This window comes from Zeugodacus cucurbitae, chromosome 6 (genome assembly GCF_028554725.1).
Source record: "Zeugodacus cucurbitae isolate PBARC_wt_2022May chromosome 6, idZeuCucr1.2, whole genome shotgun sequence".
Lineage (NCBI taxonomy): Eukaryota > Metazoa > Arthropoda > Insecta > Diptera > Tephritidae > Zeugodacus > Zeugodacus cucurbitae.
In genome coordinates, this window is record NC_071671.1 from 59,174,122 (window position 1) to 59,199,105 (window position 24,984).

Consider the following 24,984-nt stretch of genomic DNA (forward strand, 5'->3'; position numbering starts at 1 on the left):
ATACTACTAAATCTAGTAGTAGTGATTTTAATTTTATAACATAAAGTATCTTATCATCATAGAAAATCGTAAAAAAGCACATTTCTCCAGGACACAAGAAAAACAATGACCTCTAACTTACGACTATCCGGATAATGCAAACCGAACATTATTAGTCGAATACCAAGAGCTCTAATATGCATGTATTGCACAGAATTTATCACTATTAATACTAATGACGAATGTGTTATTTTTGCCACATTTCGCAAAATCACCGCATTTTGCTTATACTTCAAACTGCTCACACTCTGCTTATCGTGCGCTCAGCTAAGGAAAGTAAACAAAATTGAAATTCCATGTGAGTCAGTTGCAACACATTTTTATACTTTGGGGGAATTCCTCGGCTATCCTAAGTGATACACATACGTAATGAGATGAAGTAATAATACCTGCGCATAACTAACTATCAGAGCAAATATTTGCATATCCTATAAGTACCTACATATACATATATATATGTATATCTATTTATATAGAATTTAGCACATATGAGGCAAATGAGAATACCAACAGTTGCCTATTTGCATAAGTAATTTGAACCAACTGCCAGTGGACGCAACGCGCATGCCGTGAAGTGAAGTTGTGCCATTTACACGCAAACATATAAAATATGTAAACATAAAATCGTTGCGTTGTAGGCATCTTCAGATAAATTTAAAATTTTTAAGCACGCGCAAGTATGCAACTAATCGATTGGCATCACTGGCTAGTTAACTCTTTTTTGGAGATTTTTCTTCTGTAAATTAAAAATCACTTGAAAACCATCAGCAATCAATGGTGTTAATAAAAAACGCCCGGTTAACCGGTTTTACGCGCATAATTCGGTAATAAAAAATTTTAAATTCCCAAAAAATAAAATAAATTGTACAATAACAACAACAACAACGAGCTATTTGCCGGTGTGTCTGAAGTGAGCTATCACATAACAATCGGCATCAATCAGCAGCAACTCAATTCATGTGCCATACATATCACTCATATGCAGATGTATGAATGGATCGGTGTATATATACATACTATATGTAAATAAATGAGTCAAATATGAGCAGCCAAGCAGCTTCGCTATGAGCCGCTAGCTATTTCGGCGAAATTTTGTTGTTGCATTTGAACAGTAGGGGCAGAGTGGGAGAGATTTAATGCCAGCCTCTTTGAATAGGTATATGTCTATTTGCGGTTGAGCGGCGGCCACTGCTAGCCAAGTGATGAAGCCAGCGAAATTAGGCGCTTACGCACTCCATCTCACATGCTAACAAAGCCATATAGGCTTATATATGAACATAAACATACATATATACTCACATCTATATATACACTCTTACTCTATGTACGCAACCAATAGCTGTTTTGCGCGGCATTTTTTTTCGCCAAACGTTTGTTGATTTATCATTAATTCTGTTTGGCGCTTTTGCAATTTTCACAACTTTCGCTTTCGTTTGACCGCAAAATGCATTGCGTTCGCCACTTCGCGCCTTGAGTGCTATTTTTATCTGTCTTTCGTTTGTTTTTTTGTCTATCATTTAATATTTTCGTATTGTATTTAGCGAATTTAGTGGCCGTTAAGCCGATGTATATATAGTTAAGCTTTGAGTGCGCTTAAATATTTTCGCTATACTTATGCGTTTGTATGAGTGGCATTATGTTGTGTGTGTTGTTGCTTATCTATATTTTCTTTCTTTTTTGTGGTTTTTGACACCCTCAAGCCACTCAAGTGTCGGGATAATAGCGTGTGCTTGCTATTATGGCTCATCAACACTTGGTGGCATGATGAAACAAACAATGCAGGCGTCAAATAAAGCCGGAAATATGTAGTGTGTGTGTGTATGTGCAATTTAGTATGAAGTGTATAAACAAATTAATTTTGTTGACATTCCTACTATTTCTCTACCCTTGGTGTTTTGAGAGCATAGCAAATGAAAATATATTTATAAAGTGAGTTTAGGAAAGATTATGAATTCATATGGAGAGAAATTAAGGATACAAACAAAAATATAAATTAATAAAAACTCTGATTAAAACTAAAAAAAAAATTATAATAAGGATAAAAATTAAATAATAATAAAAATAAATATTATTAACATAAAATTAAATTTAAAAAATTCAACAATAAATATGAATTATGAGCAATAAAATTCAAAATTAACGAAATTGATGTTAATAGTATGTAGTACGAATAACTGCAATAAAAATATCAACAATAATTTAATATTAATATTCGATAAAATTTTCTTAGATATAATGCGTTTTTTATTACAAAATTAAAAAAGGTTAATATTAGAAATTAAAATCCACTAATTAATTTAATAAAACTTAATTAATTTAATAAAAATTTATTAAATTTAATTTTTTATTTTTTATAAAGAAAAATTCTAATTTTATTTGTTTTTTTTTTAACTAATTAAAAACAACAAAATTTACAATTACTAAAAAATTAATTTATTTTTTTAATTTTGAGAAAATGTTTAATTACATGGAACTCATTGCTCAATATATTCCTCCATATGCAAAACTTTAGACATTACCAAAATTGTCAGTCTTCGAACAAAAATTATTTTGAAAGGCACATCTAAAGGATATATCTTATGTTATTTTCTTTACATGAATTAAAATTATTTTTAAGTTCACAGTATTTGAAGCTTAAAATTAGTTTCGAATTATTAAAATTTGTTTTCGTAACTTTTTTTTTTATAAAATTTGTAATTTTTTTTAATAAAATGTCAAACCAAACATTTTTGCACCTCTTTTTAAGCATTAATATATTTCAACTTTTATTTTTTTTTAATTTTTTTATTATATTTTTTAATTAAGTTTTTTTTTATTTTTTTTTTTTTGTTATTATAAATATATAAAAAAAATTTATTTTTTTTTTTTATATTGAACCTAAATTTTTTTCAAAAATTATTAAAATATTACTAAATAGTATAATAATAAACGAAAATTTAATAGTAATACATTTTTATACTGTCGCAACAAAAGGTGCTAAAGAGAGTATTATAGTTTTGTCCACATAACGGTTGTTTGTAAGTCCTAAAACTAAACGAGTTAGATATAGGGTTATATATACCAAAGTGATCAGGGTGACGAGTAAAGTTCAAATCCGGATGTCTGTCCGTCCGTCTGTCCGTCTGTCCGTCCGTGCAAGCTGTAACTTGAGTAAAAATTGAGATATCTTAATGAAACTTGGAACACGTGTTCCTTGGCACCATAAGAAGGTTAAGTTCGAAGATGGGCGGAATCGGACCACTGTCCACAAAATGGCGATAACCAAAAACACATAAAGAGCTATAACTAAGCCATAAATAAAGTTATGAAAATAAAATTGAAACATAGGATCGCATTAGGGAGGGGCACATTCGAATGTAATTTTTTTGGAAAAATGGGCGTGACCCCGCCCCCAAATATGTTTTTTGTATATATCTTGCAAACGAATAAAGCTATATAAACAAAACTTTCTGCAGTCGTTTCTTTTAGCCGTTTCCTTATACAGTCCAAAAATGAAAGAAATCGGATAGTAAACACGCCCACCTCCCATACAAAGTTTAGGTTGAAAATGACTAAAAGTGCGTTAACTCACTAACGAGAAACGTCAGAAACACAGAAGTAAGCTGCACTCATATCTTTTAACAAAATGGAAAATGGCCGTGGCATCGCCCACTTATGGGTCAAAAACCATATCTCAGGAACTACTCGACAGATTTCAATGAAATTCGGTATATAATATTTTATTGACACCCTGATGACATGTGTGGAAAATGGATGAAATCGGTTCACAACCACGACTACTTTCTTTATAACTCAATTTTGAATTCGATCTGAATCCTTCACTTTATAATATATACATTAGGAACCAATGATGATAGCGAAATAAAACTTTACACAAATACAGTTTATGATCTGTGGCATCACTTGTGAAAAAATTGTCGAAACTTTTCAAGGCCCCAGATATCCAACATGTTGAACTCAGCGCTTAAGGTTAATTTTTAACCGAAAATATGGGTAAATCTCTCAGATAATTTAATGTAATTCAGAGGAAATTGTTTTCTTCCAATCGTGTGTCTCTGTTCCAAAAATTATTAAAATCGGGGCACAACATCTCCTAGCTCCCATATACCTAATTATAGGTTTTTCAAAAATTCGTTGGGCTTTATTACGCATATATGTATTGGTTAATATGTGATATATCTTAGCAAAATTAAGTGAGCGTATAGTATTGGATATTGTGTACCTTGCTGGTGAAATTTAATGAAATCGGTTTAAACTTTATGCCGAATTTATGGGTAAATTTGTGCCTTAGCTTAATAAAATTTCTTCAATAAATTGCGAGAGTATAAAATGTTCGGTTACACCCGAACTTAGCCTTTCCTTACTTGTTTGATTTAAGAAAATCTGAAACCCATTAAAATTTATATTTTTGCCATTTTTTCTTTTAATTTTTCACTTTAAATGAAAAACCTCTTATTACATAAATATTAGTGCTAACGAACTAAATCGTTTAACCTGCATTACGCGCTACCTTTTCTAATTATAAGCGTTTACCAGGCTTTGCCACATTCCACACCTACCCTTCACTTTTTGCTGCCTTTACATAAGCGCCGAAAATAAAGAAAAACATAAATAAATCCGAAAAACCTCGAGCTTCAATTCACTGATAAGTCTAAAATATATATTTGTTAATTTGAAAAGTTTCGCACTTAAAAATGTGTTAAGCTCCATTTCGTTTCATTTCGTTTCGTTCCGTTTCGCCAAGCCAAACGCACACGCGTCGTTGTTGCAACATGCAACAATTGTTATGCATGTATGTATGTTTGTGTGTGTGTGTTTGTATAAACAATTTCAGTTTAGTACTATTACTAGGCGATAGACAATTTTCGAATAACTAACGTAAACTTTTCTTTTATTTTCATTTTATTTTTTTTTTTTTACTATATTTTGCTGTTGCTGCATAAGTGTTAAAAGTTTAAGTTGCATTTTATGTATTTTCCTAAAGAAAATTTAAAAAAATTCAAAAAAAGTGTGAGTTTGTTTTTGCATAAGCATCCGCAACGATAGCCGACGACGTAATGTGTTAAATGAAATATGGCAATTACACGCTAACCTACCTCACTATATACATACATATATTTGTATGTATGTATGCACTTACTGACACAATTAAAAATAATAAAAGTTAAAAAAAAATTAATAAAAAGTGTGAACACGCACAAACATTACACTTTGCCCTATTTGCGAAAGCGTTAACTCTCTCAAGTCCGGTATTGCATTATAGGAATTTCAGTTAAATATATTTTTTAATTTTTTATTATTTAATTTGACTCATCTCGCCAGCCAAGGTTAACGCTTGTCAGCACTTTTTATGCAATTTTCATTCGCACGTACTTTAGCTTTAATAAAAAATTATTTACTTTCATACATATTTACATAAAATAATGCCACAATAATATTTGCCTAAAATTGCTTGCGAAAATTTTGTTGAGGGTTTTTTCGCTAGAAACTTTCGCACGTCTTTGCCATTAAATTTTGACATTAATATTATATAATTTAGTTAACAAATTATATAATATTAATCTGTTTATACATATAATTACATCTGTTTATGATGGATTATTCAATGGCGGCTTCATTTATGGTTTTATTTTAAGTGGCATTTTCATGACAGTTATTATTTTAAGCGCATATTTTCGCAACTGACTTGCTGTATGGATTTGTATATCTATAAATCTATATCTACTTTCGCAGATAACTGAAGCCTCAAGTTCAGAAATAAATCTAAAACATTTAAAGCATCAATTTGTCCAAAATACTATTTCATGTCCCCAAAGGATATGGTTTCAATCTAATAGATAATCGATTTTTAAAACATTTTACAAAACCTATTTTGTGACCCCATAATACTAAACATTGATAGAACATGACCTGACAGTTTTTTCAAGACCAATTATCCTCAGGTCTCCTAGAATATTACCATTCAAATGTGATCCAGTATCATTAGTAATCAATTTGAATATTGTACAATAGATTTAGTACACTCAATTCCAGCATTTTCGAAACTTTTTGAATTCAGCACTTATTCAGCCGAAGGAATGATTGCTGAATGAAGTGCCGAATGACAAGACTCCTAAACCGTACCATGTTGTCGTATATTTAACAATTTATTGACTTCTCCTCCACCATTAAATTTAAATTTAGAATGCTAAAGACGAAACACAACAATGAGATTTTTATTTTGTATGGTAAATTGATCTAAATCAGCGCTTTAATCGAGCAAAGTCTGTTCAATAAACTCCTGTGCGAAAAGGATATTAGATTTCGAATCCAGTTCCATTTCTCTGATTAAAAATTATTAAAACCATGGAATCAGAATTTCAAGTTTTTCGTTGACATTTTTAGAATAATTTATTTTTCGAATCATTACTCATTGGTATACAACTTAATTCAGTTGTACTAGTTTACTAAAATTCAAAACGAGTTTTGAAACATGTTCTTAAAATTCATGTTCTATTTAGTTATTTTCGTAGCAGTTATGATGTCAATATCATTATTGGATTATTGAGTTATGGTTGATATATTTAGTTCTGGATATTTTCAAAGAGGATACTTGGTCTAAATAGAAGTCGTGATCTGCTTAAGCCACATCCACAAGAATCGTTCCTGGCCACTCTCAAGTGAACATACTTCCACACATGAACCCATCCTCCAAACTCTACAAGTCCCTCATCTTTCCAGTTCTGATTTATGGAGCAGAAGCGTAGACAGTGATCATGACAATGACATCCGATTAGACGGCACTAGAAGCTTTAAAGAGAAAGGTTTTGAAGAAGATTTATGGTCCCTTAAACGTTGGCAATGGCGAATACCGCAGACGAGGGTTCGATGAGTTGTTCGGCAACATTGACATAGTTCAGCGAATAAAAAGACAGCGTCTAAGCTGGCTAGGTCATGTTGTTCGAATGGATGAAAGAGCTCTAATTTTGAAATTGTACGATGCAGTACACGCTGGTGGAAGCCGAGGAATAGAGTTCTCCACTCCGCTGGAAAGACCAGGTGGAGAAGGACCTGGATTTCCAATTGACGCCAAATAGCGAGAAGGAAGAATTAATGGCGCGCTTCCGCCTATATGCGGTAAAGATGAAGAAGAAAAAAGATACTTAACTTATATATTTCTGTGATCGCCTATGGCTTAAGCACGCCTCTGCATAGAAAATATACATGATTCAATGCAGATTTGATCAGAATAGTCTATCTCTATATATACGAACTAGTCTCTCAGTTTTTAAGATATCGTTTTGAAATTTTGCAGATGTTATTTTCTCTTCAAGGAGCTGCTCATTTGTCGGAACTGCCAACATCGGACCACTATATCATATGTGTGTGATTGGCGTTGCAACCGTTTAGCCGGTTATAGCCGAATCGACGATAGTGCGCCACCTGTCTCTCTCCTTCGCAGTTCGGCGCCAGTTGGAGATCCCAAGTGTAACCAGGTCGCTCTCCACCTGGTCCCTCCAACGGAGTGGAGGCCTTCCCCTTCCTCGGCTTCCTCCGGCGGGTACTGCATCGAACACTTTCAGGGCTGGAGTGTTTTCGTCCATTCGGACAACATGACCTAGCCAGCGTAGCCGCTGTCTTTTTATTCGTTGAACTATGTCAATGTCGTCGTATAACTCGTACAGCTCATCGTTCCATCGTCTGCGGTATTCGCCGTTGCCAATGTTCTGAGGACCATAAATCTTGCGCAAAATTTTCCTCTCGAAAACTCCTAGTGTCGTCTCATCTGATGTTGACATCGTCCAAGCTTCTTCACCGTAAAGCAGGACGGGAATGATAAGCGACTTGTAGAGCTTGATTTTGGTTCGTCGAGAGAGGACTTTACTGTTCAATTGCCTACTCAGTCCAAAGTAGCACCTGTTGGCAAGAGTTATTCTGCGCTGGATTTCGAGGCTGACATTGTTCGTGTTGTTGATGCTGGTTCCCAGGTATACGAAATTATCTACGAACATATAGCTGCCATATAAACTGAACGATCGGAATCAAGGGCTTGTATGGAAAACTTCCGCATTTTACTACATATCTTCACGAAATTTGTCACTATAGCATATAGCTGCCATACAAACGGAACGATCGGAATCAATGGCTTGTATGGAAAATTTTCTCATTTGATGTGGTATCTTCACGAAATTTGACATGGATTATATGACATGGATCTATCTTCTTTGTTAAATAACCTTAATGTTTCTACATTAACAACCCGGCTAAAAAGAATTAGTAAAATGTTTTCTTTTTTTTTACTTACTTTTTCTTACGTCTTTAGATTTGCTTAAACATAGAGTTACTAAAAGATGGCGCTGTAAAGCTAAGTTTTGAAGTATTCTTTATAATAACAATTATATGAAAATTTTCTATTTATAAAACTAAATTTCAAATTTTCGTCATTTTCTTATTGTTTTCCTTTCGCTCGAACTCATCTTCTAGTATTTCCTCTGCTGTTTATTTTTCCTTATGTGTTATTATGTAAGATTTCCTACAAGCACTCGAAAGCAATTCGAATTTAATTTCATGACAATTTATGCTTCTTGAAATTAAAGTTAAAGTTAAAGCATGTACATAGAAGAATTGAAATAATACTTACATTTATGCATTTCCATTGTAATGAAATTATTTATGCTGCAAACAGCATAATTAATAATTTTACAATTGTCATTGCATATTATTTATTGCAAATAAAATTTGTAAAATAAAAATTAAATGAAAACGTGCATAAAATTGCATAATATTTTTTACATTCATATATATATGTATATGATGATATATGTATGTCAATTATGTTTTATATATGTCAGTGGGTAAGCTTAAGCGGCATGAACACCACTGCTAATCTGTATGTAAATATGTTTGTAAATATTTATTTTCACATTTGTATATTTGCATATCCATGTTGCATAAACATTTGCTGTTTTTGTTTTTGTACTGTTTTTTCTTCACGCATTCATCCTGCAATTAGCACAATCACAGTAAAGTGTGAAAATTACTATAATTAAACAATTAAATATTACACAAATGCAATGGAGCATGCAAGCGCAGATATGTTCGGATGTATATGCAGAGTATACATTGTAGTACGCATTGCATATACATAAGTATAACATAATTTGCGCTATTTGCTTAGTTGTTTGTGTGTGTGTGTTCTCTGCTGCTGTTGTTGCGCTTGCACTTCAATTGCATAATACTAAATATGCATGCAACAAAATGTGTCACAATTGCTGTTGGTGACATGCAGTAAAGTGTGAAATTAAAGCTGCTGTTGTTTGTGTAATGATGGAAAATTGCAAAATAATGCTTTTATACATGTATATACCATATATATATGTTTGTATGTATGTTTATGATACAAATTTTCCGCTACAGTTAATATGAAGCAAATGATGCTTTAAGAAAAAGTTATAAATTATATCGAATATGTGGTTCTTGTGTAACTGTATACTGTATTTATATATGTATATTACTTACCTATATTTATGTATATGTGTATGTTTAAGCTTCTTCAAGCATTATGCCCTCTTTACAGCATGTAACCACTAGCTTATTTCTCGATTATTCAGTTGCAATTTCACTATTTGCTCTGTTATGCGCCTGCTAGGCTAGCATTTGATTGCTGCAATGTGCAACACTACATACAAATATACTTATGCTTGTTGCACCTGCTTTTGCCCTACAGTGATTAGCTTGTGTTTAAGCAGTGATTTGATTACTTAGCTTAGTTGAAGCCCAGTAGCAGTATTACGGCATGCAACACACATTTGCAAACATATTTTCAAATTTACAATGGATTCCAACATCTGCATATATAAGTTAGTTGCTTAGTTCAGCTTATTCACGCATCAACAACAGCATGCAGTCATCCATCACTCGACCAGCAACTTCAGACAGATTTACATGTGTACCAAATTAAAGTTACATTTACATACATATCTACAAATGCATGGAAACAATATGGCATAGCTAACAAAATAAGCGAGAGTAAATATCAGTGCATTACTAGGAGCATGCAAGGCTTGAGCATAAGTATATTCATATATATTTATAGGTGTAAGTATGTAAAGCTGCGTGTTCAAATCTAAGTTGGACTACTGCAGAGCACAAGCACAGACTCATACGCTTACATACACAAACACATAGCTTTTTCAAAATATATTAACTAAATACACATTTACATATACATACCCACATATCTACAAACTCTCTTATACATATGTACATATAAAAATTTTTCTTCTGTCGCAAACCAGGAAGCCTATCTGTACGTATGTCACTCAAATGTTAACATAAAAATATTACAACAAAAATAAAAAAATGAAAATATCTTATAAATTATAAAGCAATAATGTTGAATGTTGAAAACATCCATCAACACTTTGTCAGCAGCAAAACTTGAGATTTTCATAAATAATATACAATTTTCTTTGTATTTGTTTTTGTTTTTGCTTTTGTTTTTCATGTTAATTTAACGCTGTTGTAGTACATTGGCACAGTTGTTGTTGTTTAAAAGGCGTTAAAATACATTTAATTCACATGCTGTTACAGGGCTTTGCAACGGACATCAAAGATACATACAACTATAGATACTTATATGAAAATAATATAATTTTATATATGTATGTATGTATGTCATCATACAAATGCAGCATATTCATAACCACTTGAGCTCATCGACACTAGATTACTAGTTTGCAGCTGGTGGGAACAAAGTTTGTAATTATCGGCCCACTGCTGAATGATATTTTTGATATATATTTTAATAAAATATTTTTTTTTTTTTAATTTTTATTCATTCCTCCAAAATATAGTTTAAACTTTTGCTAATAAAAATACAAATTTATGTTACTGTAAAATAAAAATATAAAAAATTAAATAAATAATTTTTTGAATTACAAAAAAGGATAAAGATTTAATTTTAACTAATTGACAAAAAAGTATTTTATTTTTATTATCATAATGTCACTACTTTTATTTTATTTTTTTTAATTTATGAATAAATATTTTTTTTTTCAATAATTAGAGTAGTTTTTAATAAATAACAAGTAAGGAAGGGCTAAGTTCGGGTGTAACCGAACATTTTATATTCTCGCAATTTATTTATTTAACTTTATTAATATTATATAATACACAATTTGACCCACATATTCGTTATATATATTGTATAAAGTCCATTGAAAGCTGGAAACCATAATATTAGGTTAGAAGCACCGAGGTCCTCATGTTCGATATATGGGGCCTTGAAAACCTATGGTCCGATTTCGGCGACTTTTGGAATGGGGCTGCCACACTATATGCACAAATACTAGCAAAGTTCTGCACCGATATCGTCACTAATGCTTACTTTATATATTGTAAAGTAAACGATTCAGATCGTCTTCAAAGTTCTGGTATATAGGAAGTAGGTAGTGGTTGTGAAGCGATTTGGCCTATTTTCACAACATATCATTGGTATATAAGGAAACTATTACAAACCAAGTTTCATTGAAATCGGTCGAGTAGTTCCTGAGATTGGTTTTTGACCCATAAGTGGGCGACGCCACGCCCATTTTCCATTTTGTAAAAAAATCTGAATGCAGCTTTTATCTGCCATTTCTTATGTGAAATTTAGTGTTTCTGACGTTTTTCGTTAGTGAGTTAACCCACTTTTAGTAATTTTCAACCTAACCTTTGTATGGGAGGGGGGCGTGGTTATTATCCGATTTCCGTGATTTTTGGAATATATAAGGAAATGGCTAAAAAAATAGACTGCAGAAAGTTTGGTTTATATAGCTCCATAGGTTTGCGAGATATATACAAAAATCCTATTTGGGGGCGGGGCCACGCCCACTTCGCCAAAAAAAATTACATCCAAATATGCCCCTTCATAGTGCGATCCTTCATACCAAATTTTATTTCCATAGCTTTATTTATGGCTTAGTTATGGCACTTTATGTGTTTTCGGTTTTCGCCATTTTGTGAAAGCAACCTTCCTATGGTGCCAAGAAATAAGTGTGCCAAGTTTCATCAAGATATCTTAATTTTTACTCAAGTTACAGCTTGCACAGACGGACGGACAGACAGACATTCGGATTTGAACTCCACTCTTCACCCTGATCACTTTGGTATATATAACCCTATATCTAACTCGTTTAGTTTTAGGTGTTACAAACAACCGTTATGTGAACAAAACTATAATACTCTCTTAGCAACTTTGTTGCTAGCAACTTTGTTGCGAGAGTATAAAAAAATAATAATTATATTTAATATTAATATTTTTAAATTTTTGCAAATATTTAAGTAATTTTCTTCACAAAAAAAATATATTTTTTGCCAGTTCAGTGATTTTTTTCATTAATTTTATATCAAATTTTAAACCTTGAGAAACTTTTTTTTTCGATTTTCTGCGCCCAACACCACAGTAGCTTTAAATAAGTCACACAAATTGTAATATGTATGTACCTAACAACATTTATTTGTAAAAAAGTTACTCACCCGCCATGCCCTATCAAATTCTTATTTACCTCCACGCCACCTAATTCGCTAACCGTTATTAAATTAAAATATCGGCTAATGCAAGGTTAATTAAAATCAAATCGATGCTGACGATAAAGCAAAGTCACTGGCTTCACCAGCAGCAGCAAGAAAATCGCCACAAACAGCAGTGGCGTGCTCGCGGCTTCTTGCCTGCTATCAAGCCGACAGCGAGTCAGCGAAGAGCGGGCAATTACGTTACACATTAGACGATGACGACGACGACGGTCACCACCGTTCATCAACGGTTCATCGAATCGGTTAATCAGTTAGTAAGACATTCGAAAATAATAACAAACACAGCAAGCAGAAACAAAAACATGAGGCTTTGGGTGCAACAACAAATCGATTATAACCCCGCCAACGACATTTTTGACGGTCGCACAAATTAAAATCATATCAGGCGCATTTCGTTTTTCGAACGTTATTTTTTTACACATTCCTTTTCTGCTTCAACTTCACTTTGGAATGCCTCTTACGTAGATATTGATTTCTGTGTGTGTGTGTGTGTGTCTTTTTTTGTGTGCGCTCTTCAGCGTACATTTGTTTCTATTTCTACGCTGAAATTTATGCGTTTCGCATTTGGCTGGCTTGTTTTATTTAATTTAATTTTTCGTTGTTGTTGTTGCTTTTAATATTTAATTTTTACAACCGGTCACCCAAATTGGTTGGCCTTAACGCTGCTATTGACGACAACGACGGCAACAACAACAAATGTGATAGCAGCAACAACACCGATGGTCAGCGTTCATTAGACTGCTAAGCAGCGGTATATTTTTCCAAAAGCGTAGTATTTTTTCATATCTCCTGCCGTCTGAATATTTTTTTCTATTTTTTAGACTTTTTGATTTTAAATTTTTAATTGCCTTTTATTAATTTTTTTTTTTTCAATTTATTTTATTTATTAGCACTTTAAAATATTTTATTTGCTTTTGTTATTGTTTTTTATGTTTTATAAGCCATTACGACTGACTTCTCGCTCGATTTACTCTGCTTTACGCACCTTTAACACATTCAACATTCGCACTTATTATGCACAGGTGCCATCCGTCTTTGTGCGCACTTAATCGATTCGTTTTTGCATATTCGCCGTGGTATTGAATTAAGTTTATATGCATTTTGCTTGTTTGGCATTACATTCCATTGATTTCTAAATCACCTGTGTACTTAGTAGTCAAAGCAATCACTCACAGGCTTTGTATACTCATTTATGCTCGTTTAAATACAGTTGAGGGCGGTGCAGACGGTAGTACTGAAGGTAGTCGAAGCAATAAAGAAGCGATATAAATTAGCGAGTACCGATGGAATGCTTGATTTGTAGATGTTTTCCGCGCAGAGTAAGAGGTTTAAATAAAATATACAACTATTTGACATTTACATACATAAAAATGAGTCCATATCGCCACAAAGTCTATATTCTTCATGAAGAAAAATTTCATGGTTTTTCTTCATACTTCAATAAAACAGAAAATTCTTACTTACAATCCCTACTCATCTTATATTTACAACCATCATGTATCAACAAAGCTTTTTAAGCCTTCCACAAATCTGTTAAGATGACTCGATCGATTCTAGCCAATCTAACATTATATTATCTCTCTTTGTTTACTAATTTGTACAACGCATTTACAAGCTTAATCATTTTATTTTATTAAAAAAAAATTATACATATGTAAGTACTACATATGTAAATATGTGTTGCTTACATCACACCAGCGTACAAAATTCATCAAATTGTTTAATATGCAAAGTCATCGTGGCAGCAAATGCCAACAATGTTGCTTTCAAGGGCAAGGTTCTTGTTATATAACTAACAAGCAACAGTCAGCCAGCCTACCAAATCAAAGCAAAGCAAACAGCGAAGCAGCCCACTTGCAATGAAGACAGCACTTGCCTACAACATTGTACAAATGTAAATGCGGCTCTGAGGCATAAACAGCTGACGGCTAAAATAAGACAAAACATAAAAAAAATAAAAATAATTACGGTAACAAAGCGACGCAGTTAGCATTTCAAATGCGCTTCCGCTATGCGGAGGAAATTGTTGTATGTGATTGGCGTTGCAACCGTTTAGCCGGTTATAGCCGAATCGACGATAGTGCGCCACCTGTCTCTCTCCTTCGCAGTTCGGCGCCAGTTGGAGATCCCAAGTGTAACCAGGTCGCTCTCCACCTGGTCGCTCCAACGGAGTGGAGGCCTTCCCCTTCCTCGGCTTCCTCCGGCGGGTACTGCATCGAACACTTTCAGGGCTGGAGTGTTTTCGTCCATTCGGACAACATGACCTAGCCAGCGTAGCCGCTGTCTTTTTATTCGCTGAACTATGTCAATGTCGTCGTATAACTCGTACAGCTCATCGTTCCATCGTCTGCGGTATTCGCCGTTGCCAATGTTCTGAGGACCATAAATCTTGCGCAAAATTTTCCTCTCGAAAACTCCTAGTGTCGTCTCATCTGATGTTGACATCGTCCAAGCTTCTGCACCGTAAAGCAGGACGGGAATGATAAGCGACTTGTAGAGCTTGATTTTGGTTCGTCGAGAGAGGACTTTACTGTTCAATTGCCTACTCAGTCCAAAGTAGCACCTGTTGGCAAGAGTTATTCTGCGCTGGATTCCGAGGCTGACATTGTTCGTGTTGTTGATGCTGGTTCCCAGGTATACGAAATTATCTACGACCTCGAAGTTATGACTGTCAACAGTGACGTGGGAGCCAAGACGCGAATGCGCCGACTTTTTGTTTGATGACAGGAGATATTTCGTCTTGTCCTCATTCACCTCCAGACCCATTCGCTTCGCCTCCTTATCCATGCGGGAAAAAGCAGAACAAACGGCGCGGTTGTTGCTTCCGATGATATCAATATCATCGGCGGAGGAAATTGTTAGAACAGCTTATTATTTCAAATAAATTTTTTTATAATTTTATCTTTTAAATTTTTTTTTTTGAATTTTTTTTCTAATGGTTTTTATAATTTTTTTATTGTTTTTATAATATTTTTTAAAAAATTTCTTTCTAGTTTTTTTCTAATTTTTTAAATTTTTTTTAAATTATTTTTATATTTTTTTCAAACTTTCATTAATTTTTTATATTTATTTAATTTTTTTATAATATCTTTTTTAAGTTTTTTCAAATTTTCATTAATTTTTTTATTTTTTTTAGTTTTTTTAAAATATTTTTTTATTTTTTTCAAACTTTCATTAATTTTTTTTATTGTTTTTAATTTTTTTTTTATAATATTTTTTTAGTTTTTTTTTTCAATTTTCAAATTTTTAAATTTTCATTAGTTTTTTTTAATTTTTTTTATAATATTTTTTTTAGTTTTTTCAAATTTTCTTTAATTTTTTATATTTTTTTTTAGTTTTTTTCAAACTTTCATTAATTTTTTATATTGCTTTTAATTTTTTTTATAGTTTTTTTTAGTTTTTTACAAATATCAAATTTTTTAATTTTCATAAATTTTTTTTATTTTTTTTTAATATTTTTTTAGTTTTTTCAAATTTTCTTTAATTTTTTATATTGTTTTTAATTTTTTTTTTAAATATTTTTTTAGTTTTTTTTCAAATTTCAAATTTTTAAATTTTCATTAGTTTTTTTTAATTTTTTTATAATATTTTTTTAGTTTTTTTTCAAATTTTCTTTAATTTTTTATATTTTTTTTTAGTTTTTTTCAAACTTTCATTAATTTTTTATATTGTTTTTAATTTTTTTTTTATAATATTTCTTTTAGTTTTTTCAAATTTCAAATTTTTAAATTTTCATTAATTTTTTTTCTTTTTTTCATAATATTTTTTTTTTGTTTTTTTTTCAAATATTCTTTAATTTTTTATATTTTTTTTTAGTTTTTTTCAAACTTTTATTAATTTTTTATATTGGTTTTAATTTTTTTTTATATTTTTTTTAGTTTTTTTTTAATCTTCATTTTTTAAATTATTTTTATAATATTTTTTTCAAACTTTCATTAATTTTTTATATTTTTTTTAATTATTTTATATTATATCTTTTTTAGTTTTTTCAAATTTCAAATTTTTAAATTTTCATTAGTTTTTTTTAATTTTTTTTATAATATTTTTTTAGTTTTTTCAAATTTTTTTTAATTTTTTATATTTTTTTAGTTTTTTTCAAACTTTCATTAATTTTTTATATTGTTTTTAATTTTTTTTATATTTTTTTTAGTTTTTTTGAAATTTCAAATTTTTAAATTTTCATTAGTTTCTTTTAATTTTTTTATAATATTTTTTTAGTTTTTTCAAATTTTCTTTAATTTTTTATATTTTTTTTTTTTTAGTTTTTTTTTTAATTTTGATTTTTTAAATTATTTTTATAATATTTTTTTCAAATTTTCATTAATTTTTTTATATATTTTTTTAATTTTTTTACATATATATTTTTGAGCTTTAAACTGATTTTTGTATATTTACTACACACTTGCATACATTTTTATTTGTATGTCTTTCATCGCTACTTAATTATATGCTTTACAAATCGTTAGTAGTAATTAGTTAACGATTCTTGTGTTACTTAAAATGATTAGTTTACTGCACATGCGCAATATATACATATATGTATGTATGTACATATATTTCTCTACCACATACTTGCTGTTGCTGCTGCTGCTGATGAAGCACTTATTTACATAATTGATTTCACTTGGTATGCCATTGATTAAGTTTATTGTGCGCCAACAGCTGGAAAAAATCATACCAGCACAGATATAGATATATAAACATGTATATACAGCAACAATTTTCCATATTTCAGTAGCAAAATATTTATATATATCTGGCTGCCATATTCTCAATTCTACAATTCATCTAACAACTACTGTTGATTACTGACTTCTCATTTTTTGTTCCATAATTTTGCTTTGTCTTCGCCACTTTTGCATTTAGGTTATTAAAAATGCAAACTAACGTTTAAATGTGCCATTGATTACGGTGTTTAAGCTGTCGCTTGACCCGTAATAACTGGTGCTATTTCGCTGTTTTGTTTTTTTTTTTCAAATTTAATTATATAATACCGCGCAGTTATATTATCAATCATTTCAATACTTAATTTTAAGCAAAACTCCTACTGACACACAGAAATGAATCGAGTTTGGAAAATAATTTGTTTTAAAAAGCTAGATTTCGCTTTAATGAAGTGAAGCAGTTAAGTACGAGTATTCGTACTTCGAACTGAATTGGTGCTTATGAAGCTTTAGTAGAAGATATAGATTAGAATAAGCTTAATTTATTCGAATATGGAAGGTAATATAGTGATTATAAATGTATATACGAGTATGCATGTATAGGTGTTATACGAAAACTTGTATCCGACATTTGAGTCCTACATATATTATATATTTTGAAACTATCATTCGTCGATTCATTTATAACTCCTTAAGCCTAATACTTTGTTCACTATCTATGTCTAAAATCGCTCCTCAATGTAGTATTTGACAGTATTTTGTGCACTCTGAATAAATCGTCTTTGTTTTCAGATATCAAATTTATTAAGGAGCAAGAGAGAAATAATAAAAATCTATTCTAAATCGCTAAAAACGAAAATATGTATCTTCGATTCATCACGTCTTTGTTCTCTGAGTTTGAACTCCGTTCTATTGTTTGAAAATGTTTACATGTTAATGCTAGTAAGAAACGATCAAGATATCTAGTTGAATATAAAACAATAGATATTTCGTTAAAATAGTATAACTTATTATTTATTTTTTCAATATTTATTAATTAATTGAATCTCCTCTTTGAAGCCTAACAATAAGTTATAAAATCTTAAATCAAATTAAAACTAGACAAGCTCAACCAAGTGATTGAGATGTTTTGGTAAAACTTTGTTCTTTTGTAGGCAGGCATATCTCTTCTTTTTAAACCTGATTGATTACATGAATCTACTAAAGCATTAGCCAATGGGTTTGGGTGATCTCGGAATTTAGGTATATATTTATTTCGACTCGATTACGGAGTTTCAGCGACATTTTTTTGCAATTATAAGGAAGTTATGAACAAATTCACGGATTCAATTTTTGCTACTTTCAACTAATTTGAAGAGTTTTAAATGAAGTTGGCTGTGATTGCTTCATAATATTTTTTTTTTTTTGTTTCAAGTCATACATTTTTTAATCAAACTTCCAGTACCCAATAAAATCGTCAAGTTTATATTATTGCTTTACATATATTTGGTTCCTTTAGCGTGTGTTCTTTTGGTCACTTGCTTATAAACGTGCTTGAATATTATTATTTTAATTTTCTTTTATTTCCCGAGTGATAAACTAACGTTTAAAAACCATTAACACACCCAATAATTAAAATGTTTAATTGTCACTCCAGCTCATTTATTCATTTTACAATTTACAATCTAAACCAATTAAACTATATTTTAATGTATTAATTTGCATATCTGCACAAGTGTTTATTATAATTTTTTAGAATTATTGACATTTACTTAACACTCGATATAAACTAATCCCCGCTCTCTCTTCTCTCCACTTTACAGTGATATACAGCTGACGAGCAGATGTTACAAGTAAGTACGAAATCAAGCGTTTAACACAAACAGAATTTATAAATAGCAATAAAAAAAGGTATGAAGTAATTAAATATAGCAAAATCAAATAGCACAAAACCGCAGCGCGAATAATTAAGTGATATTTAAATGCTAAACACCAGCACACATATACATATGCATTTGCGCTGCATTAATTTACTTATCCATTTATCATGTGAAATTTTGAAAATCATTTAACTGATATAACTCCCTTGCATACATTGTATGCATTTGCACATAAATTTACTTATTTGTAAAGCACTTTGATTTTAAGTACTCGCATAAATGCTTGCATAAGCCAAACAGCCGGCAGCTGTCAAAGCAGCACGTGTACGGACTTGTGAAAAAATATTTGAAATTCTTCGCAATGTTTGTAGAATTTGCGTGTCGCGCCACGTGAGCTACTTGTCATAAATGATTGTCAATAATTTTAACTTTTATAGCTGTGAAATTGGTATTGTGGGCACATATTAAAAAAAAGCAAGTCATTTAGTTACCTTAGAATTTGTTTAATAGTCAGTAATATGCACGTAGTATAAATTATGCTTTATATTGTATAAAGTATTATTTTAGTGGGCGCTTCCCATTGTTCTTCGATGACAGCAGTTTCCGTCATGAAAATCGTTTTGCAAAATGCATTGTGGAAGCTGTTATAAAATAATATTTTTAATCTTTATTAATCGATTATTATAGAATATATTTTTTTTAATTACATGCAACTTACGTTCAGACAGTTTTAATGACTGAGACGACAAAATTATTTAATTTCATAAAAAAATGGTTGCCATTATTAGACAATTATCTCAAAGTGGTTAAGTAAAATTTTGGAAAATACTAGCAGACCACTCCGGCTTCTTACATTTCAAAAGTTATACGTTTTTACACACTTATACACACTCTCCCATACATATGTATGTTATACGTTTCTTGCGTGGGTTCATTTTAAAAAAAGTGAAATGAGGAAAATTCAAACATTAAATTATATTTTGTTTGCAATGAGCTAAAACTTGATTGCGTCCTCTAGCCTTTGGTGTCCGTTGTCTTTCTCTCTGATTATGAAGGCGTTGGGAACGCTCAGAGCTCGACGCCCTAGTGCGAACTTGTATACTAATATCTCTTCAAGCCGCTTCACACGTTCCATACTCGACTCTCAAGTGCGTATTTAGGAGGTTTTGAAATTTTGTTCAGAAAGCAACTGCGAGCACTCGTTACTCGACTCTCTGGCACGCGATTGCAATGCGAAGAGAATGACTTGCAAGCGATTTTCAGTTTCAGATTAAGATTCTCCATCACGGAGTCTTTTTGATACCCACACCTGGGAACTATTTCCAAAAAGTTGAGATTCGAACAATAAATATGGCCTATGTTACTCGGATTGACTGTAGCTTTCCAATGGTGAAAGAATTTTTGAAACGGTACCGTAGTTTTTGAGTTTATTCATTACATACTTACATACAAATCTTTCCTCTTTAAAATAGTAGTAATTATATCTGAAACTGTGAAAAACTGAGATCGTCAAACTGTTTTGCTCATAAATATTATATCACTAAAAAACATTGAAAAGTACATTCAAGTTCTTCACTTCTCCATTTTTTTTTTTTTCGAAAGAAGACATTTTTTATGGACCAAATCTTCTAGCTTTTTTTAAGCAAGTCTTTAAAAACTTACAAATAAAACCAAATAAAGTCGTGAACATATTGTAAAGCTCTCACTGCAGATTTCTCAATAAAATATTGAATATTGTAGTGAAACTCACTAAAAATCATGTTCGTATTTATAAAAATCTGGATTTTCTGGACTAGTACATAATTTGTCTGAAAATTAATATCTTGAATTTCTTCTGTTCTAACTAGTTCGGCATTGAACTTTAGCACTTTTATCGACAAATCTGAAATAGCTCTTAAAAAGGCACTTAGCAGCCTGCAAAATTTAAGGGCCTATCGAAATAGTTTGAATTCAAAGATGAGGAAGCAACAAGGAATCATGTAAATAAGTAATTCAATTTCACAAGACAACTCAACATCCATTTCACAACGCTACACACTATCAAATTTCTTGGAAAAAATGTACATATGTAAAGAGTGGTGTTGTCAATTAAAATTACAACTAAAAATTACTTTTAGCATTCCATCTAATAAATTTGAAATCGAACTGACACCTGTTGTTACAATTGACTGTCAAATATTAAAAATATTCGACTGACAGCAGAACACCTTTCATATATAATAAAAAGAAACTTTCAAAATATGTAGAATATTTACAAGATTACAAGAGTCGTTCTATTGCACTGTAAAACAAAATTTCCTAACTTCTAAATCCTATAGTCTCACGTCAGCATTTATTGTCATTCTGTTGATCGGAATGTCAAGTTTTATCAGACATTTTTGCCCTGCGACATATTTTTTGACTTGTAATGTCTTACGTCTAGGATTTGTACGAATTTTGAGGTGAAATAATAGTCAAAAAGTTCTTATTCTATTTATTGATATATTTATTGATATAATATTTTTTGAGGTTTTCAAACAATCTTACTAGAAATGCGTTTCCCAAGGCACTGTAAAATAATTTGAAGAAAACTCGTCTTTTCTGCGGATTTAGATGATAAATAGGATTCATGTGAAGTGTTTCCACTGAATACTAGTTATTTTGTATGGATGCATCATAAATATAAATATTCAAAAGTATTTTTGATTTTTATGAGTTCTTTTGTCCATAGGAAAAATCATCTATAGATTTACTATTGACTTAAGAGGTCGCTACACTTACAAATAAACTACAGCGGTGGCCAAAAGGTAATATTTAATTTAATTTTTTTTTTGTAATATTATATGATTTTATGGTTGTTTTTCAAAAAAAAAAAAATATTATAATAATAATAAACTCTATAAAGGAAGTTATTCTACTTAAGTGTTAAACTACTATGTTAGCCCTTTACAGTATTTGTAGTACTTCAAATATATTTTCTTGAAACTTTGTTTTTTTTCGAAGTACCCAGCGGAATATTACCAGAATTCTACTTCTCAAGTGCATACATCGTGTCTGTCTTTTCTATTTTGTTTCTAGTACTCCAACGAACTTCAAAAATATTTTAATTGAAACACTACTAAATGATTAATGATTTTTAATAAATTCTCAACTCAACGAAATTAGCATATCAAACATTTTTCATGCTCTATATACACAAATATATCTATATACTTATGTGGATTTAAATGAATTCAATAAGCAAATCAAATCGACATATTTGCACTCAAACTGAAGTGATTTGTTTACCTTAACGCTTTTAAGCTTCTGCATATCATGTGCTACTATTAAGCCACTGTCTAATGCTGAAACGCATACACTTGGCGCCGAAAATTCATAATTTGAACAACAACAAAAAACAGTAGATGATTATATTTGAGAGAAAAAAATATTAACAAACTGGAAATTGTGGCTAATAGTTCTTAAACTGGTCAAATCACTGCACACATATACATATGTATATTCTATCTACATTGTTATAAGCAGACTGACATGTGAATATAAGCAATTGTTTATTTACTTAAAGAAAAAATTAAAAAAACATAAATATTATTTATTTTGCTGCTGTAAATTGCTGTTTCACTCCACGCAGTCGGCGTATAATGAGCGAAGCCCCAACACTAATTGCCAGCTAATGTCTAAAGTTCTTGGTACTACAAACTGTATCTGTATGTCAGTGTGTTTACTTACACTTGATAACTAACTACTTATAAGTGTGGTATAACTCCTTTATTATATTTATAAGTACTACATTAGTATTTTGTTTTTTTTTTTTTACATTAATCATTATAAGCATGCCGTAGTTTAGAGTTTTCCATGGCCTTGTCGTGGCCTAGTTTCAAGTGTGTGTGCTATGCCATGTTATGCTATGTGGTGTTATGTGTTATGTTTGTTATGTTCAACCCCGGAAGGTGTTATTTTTTGCCGTTTGATTGCCATTGTTTTTATTCTAAGCGTTTTTCTTAACATATTCAAATTTGGCCTTTATTTAATATTTTTTTCATAATTTTTTTTTTCATGTTTGTTTTTATCTAATTTTTTTCATAATTTTTTTTTTTCGTAAAAACACATTTTTTTACACATAAAATTCTAGTACAAAGCATATTTGTTGTTTTTTTTTTTTTTGTATTTTTGCTTAATGTAATTTAAATTTAGTGTGTCGCTTGTTAGTCACATAAACTACAAGGTAAATGACATTAGGAAGCGTTCTAAGTGTGCGCTTTTCGACATTCGTCGGATTTCTTGTACTTGAAATTGTTGTTGTTGTTTTGCATTTTAGTTGTTAAATGCTTGAAAGCGTTTAAGCAAAAGTTTTATTTAATTTTTTTTGTTCCTGTTGTGTTTAATTGCATATGGCATTTGTGCGTGTGTGTATTTGGCCCAAAACTGGGTTAATGTTGACACGCCCGTACAGACAGACAAACTTACAGACATATATTACTTATCAGTCAACTAAATTTATTTGATGAGTTTTACTTTGACTTTTGTTGTTTTCAATTATAGCGCAATTAAAGTGTGAAATCAGGCTTGCGTAGACGCGCAATAAACCAACTCAAGTGCACTAAATTCAATTACTCAGCTACCTTCGTGTATATTTGTCAGCTTTTTTGCCAATGTTATGCGGTGAATTATAATTGAAATTTAATTAAACGCATTTAAATGTTGAGTGTGACTATTTTTTAATTGAATTTAAATTGTTAGAAATATGTTTTAAACCGAAGCAAGGACAGTTTGTGCTAAAAATGAAGTGACCTCAATTTCCGGCGGAAGTGTAAATAATAGTTTGCAAAAATTAAAAGAATGTAAAATTAAAATAAATTAAATTAAAAAATGAATACTTAAAGATATTTTCATATAATTTATTTATAAGACTCTTTAATAGTTAGTTTGTTAGTTCCTTATCTTCTTAGAGGCTCTTTACTGCCATAATATAGCGATAGGTTTATTATATTGAACATAATCAGCAGTTGATATTGAAAATCTCTATAAGTAGAGAAAATTTAAGCTTTATTCTCTCAGACTCTAGCAAATACTTTGAAATGAGATCACCTTGAAGTATATTGTAGCAAAAGTAATGCAGATATCACAGTCAAACAACACAGACCGTATCTACGAATAATGTTGTAATGATTTCTGTGCAACGCAATAACTAACATTCTTTCTGTCTAAAGTGAGAATATTTTATATCTGTCGCGTGTTTGTCGTCCAACAAAACAGTATTTTTTATCAAGTTGTAAGTAGTCGCTAAAGAATATCTCTATACTTTCTAATATGATATTCTGAGTATGTCAAATTCACTGCCACTTGTTGTCAAACTAATGACAAACTCGTCAACAATAAAATTATACTACTTTCAATTCATCTACTTAGATGAAATATTGTTCGTGACAAGTTTGAAGACCCCACAATTTGCGCCAATTACCGTGGGATAAGCCTCCTCAACATCGCGTATAAGGTTCTGTCGAGCGTATTGTGTGAAAGACTAAAGCCCACCGTCAACAAACTGATTGGACCTTATCAGTGTGGCTTTAGACCTAGAAAATCAACAACCGACCAGATATTCACCATGCGCCAAATCTTGGAAAATACCCGTGAAAATAGGATCGACACACATCACCTTTTTGTCGATTTTAAAGCTGCTTTCGACAGCACGAAAAGGAGTTGCCTTTATGCCGCGATGTCTGAATTTGGTATCCCCGCAAAACTAATACGGCTGTGTAAGCTGACGTTGAGCACCAAAAGCTCCGTCAGGATCGGGAAGGACCTCTCCGAGCCGTTCGATACCAGACGAGATTTCAGACAAGGTGACTCACTATCGTGCGACTTCTTTAACTTGATGCTGGAAAAAA

General features: G+C 31.1%; 1 protein-coding gene across 1 annotated transcript in view; it reads left to right on the forward strand.

Moving 5' to 3' along the window:
- The window catches only part of LOC105217534 (serine-rich adhesin for platelets), a 154,297-nt gene that overhangs the window by 35,967 nt on the left and 93,346 nt on the right, over positions 1 to 24,984 (forward strand). The window contains exon 3 of the mRNA XM_054232788.1: positions 19,061 to 19,090. The gene's annotated coding sequence lies outside the window, so the exon portion shown is untranslated. The remainder of the gene's footprint in view (positions 1 to 19,060; positions 19,091 to 24,984) is intronic.